This window comes from Gymnoscopelus braueri, assembly GCF_963280865.1.
Source record: "Gymnoscopelus braueri genome assembly, contig: SCAFFOLD_170, whole genome shotgun sequence".
Classification (NCBI taxonomy): Eukaryota; Metazoa; Chordata; class Actinopteri; order Myctophiformes; family Myctophidae; genus Gymnoscopelus; species Gymnoscopelus braueri.
The window spans coordinates 21,407-24,464 of NW_027660629.1; positions in this window are offsets into that span (position 1 = coordinate 21,407).

Genomic DNA, 3,058 nt, shown 5'->3' on the forward strand with positions numbered 1-3,058 from the left:
TCTGTCTTGTTCAGAGACAAAATCTTCATATTTCCAAATAAAGTATAAAAAAGAAATTAGTATTGCATTGTAAAAAGGAAAAAAAGAACCATTTAGCCACTCACATTCAGACACCACTCAGTCACCACTCACACCAGCTGGTAGTCAATCAGCCACTCATCACTACTCAATCACATTGATTGATTGGTTGAATATCAGACAAAAATGCAAAACAGCACGAGTAGCTACAGTCAAACACTTGGTCTAAAAGGATAACACCAAAAAAGTCCTTGCAGTCCTGTTTCCATTGGAGTCCCATGTATTCATCACACACGCACGCGCGCGCGCGCACACACACACACACACACACACACACACACACACACACACACACACACACACACACACACACACACACACACACACGCACACATGCACACTCAACAATACACAGGCCACACAGGAAAATACACATATATGACATAAAAGGGTCATAACAGTAGGTTGAGTTCCTATATAAATACATTGATATTGTTAACATTTTGTTTTATATATCTATGTTGTTTTGTCATAAATAAAAAAAAGGCAACTATTTGGGTGCCCACCTGCAATATCCTCATGGCCCACCAGTGGGCACCGGCCACACATTGAGAACCACTGTTTTAAAGACACTCTTTCACACCCAAGAGAAGGTCAACTTCAGATCACTGTTGACCAGCAGCGGATAAAGTACTTGAGTCAAAGTAATTTAGATACTCCTGGTGGCCAGTACTTGAGTCAAAGTAATTTAGATAGCACAGTAGTCATTATAGTTAAGTATTCAAAAGTGCGAATTACAAAGTAGGCCTAGTTTTTCATCTATCTATCTATCTATCTATCTATCTATCTATCTATCTATCTATCTATCTATCTATCTATCTATCTATCTATCTATCTATCTATCTATCTATCTATATAAATGCATTGCTGTGTTGAAATGTAGACATTTTAAAATAAAGACTAGGTGGGATGGGTAAAAGGATAACTACAACAAAGGGTTATATTCATATTTTTCATTCTCCAGTGGATCCCAGAATGTAATCTCCCAGATTGATTTATCATAATTCTGATGTGCCTGCCTTTCTTTCTTTCTTTCTTTCTTTCTTTCTTTCTTTCTTTCTTTCTTTCTTTGGTGCCCGGGTAGCTCAGTCGGTAGAGCACTCGCCTTTGGACAACAAGTTTCTGGGTACATTTGTGAGACCTTTTTAATTGTATTCACTGGCAAAAGTGGTGTTCGATCTCATCATCCATCCTGTATCCCTGGGAAATACATTGGTGTTTGCAGTTCATCAAATTATTAGCTTATAAGTATGCGACAAAAACAAAAGAATATCTATGAATTCAAGTCTCCATGGGGTGACTAATCGCTAAGAAAAAAAGTTATTTTTGAGGTGAACTATCCCTTTTTAAAGGGGAGCAGGGTGGGTTTTTGCATCCACTTGATATCAGCAGATACACAGAAGTGCACCGCTGCTGCAAATGTTTTCTCATTCATCCATCAATAGCTAAGCAGTGTACAGTGGGCTTCTAGACAAAAGTCTTAAATCCTTGTTTGTAGGCCATCACAGTACATTTTTAAGCCACTTTAATTTGCACAATTATTGCTATTTGCAAAGAATCTTGAAAGAATATGGGAAAATGTGGAATGTATTTTTTTATAATCATTTATTTTTGCAATTTTCCGGTTTACATTTAGACAACAAACTGCAACAACAGACTCAGACCTACATACAAAACAGTGTACGTACATACAGAAAATCATAAGCCTAAGACATAAAACAAAGGCAATAAAAAATGTGAATATTTTAACAACACAAATCTTGTAGTGGGTTCCCTGGCACAAACTATTTTCGGATTGGGGTCATACATATTAATGTGGGGGTCCTTGACATGAACCGCTCTACAATATGAACAGGAAAATTAGTCCTGTGTGCCCAGAGGAAAATAAATTCAAATATCAAGTTAAATATTCACATGGATTTTAACTTTGAGCTCATTGGTCATAACAGTTTAGCCATCTTTCAATGTTTGCTTGATTACAGACCTGAAAGCTAAAGCTTCTTACAATTCATAATGGTACAAAGTACAATATAAATTAATGCATTAGTTTTGTGTGCTATTGCACATTAGGGTCGGTACAGTGGGCTTTGAGTCTGACATCTGAACTCAAGACTTTCTCATGTTTTGAAGATTTTTATTTATTTAAACCTCCAGAAACAATATTCAGAAACAAAAACGAAATAAAAGAAAATGGAAGACCTATTACTAAAATGACACAACAAAGAATACCCCCCCCCCCCCTTTATTTTATTTTTGTATGTTTTTTTATTATTGTTTCATTTCTTTGTATTAGGTATATATCGTTGCTGTCCGGCAGAAACCAGCTAACTCCATTTTTACGCTTTTTCCATAAATCATAAATAAAATAAATATTGAACCAATGAAAAGCATTAAAAAGCGCTTCTGACAAGACCAGCTAACTCCATTGGATCCTCAAACTTTCTGCTAAACCAGCCACCCTGGGCAAGACCTGGGATGTTGGTTGTCTAGGAAGTTGACAACCAGAAATGGTTGAATTTGGCGGAAGTACCACCCAAGGAAATGACGTTGATGCTTTACAAATCTGTTAACATTCTCCGTGAATGAAACAAGTGTTGTGATTGGTCGAAAAATATAGTTTCCGGGGGAAACGGAAATCCTGTCCACTCAGGACTTCCTAGACACTCGCTGCTTTAGGTCGTGACCAGGCTCTTCTTTTCGCAGATGAGTGAGGCTGGGACCGAGGCTATAAACCAGCTGACTCCACCAAAGGGGGGTGGAGTTAGCTGGATTTACTGACTCCAGGCTCCACCCCCTTTTGACCTCCAACCTCATTGTGAGCTTAGCGGTCCATTTAGCTGTTCTTATCAATGATGAACAAAACCTCCTAACTCCACTTTTTGTTTTAGCTGGTTGCTGCTGGACAGCAGAGATATTGTTTTTGTCCCCTCATAAAGGATGTGTATAATACGGATACATGAATGAAATGATTTAATTTGGT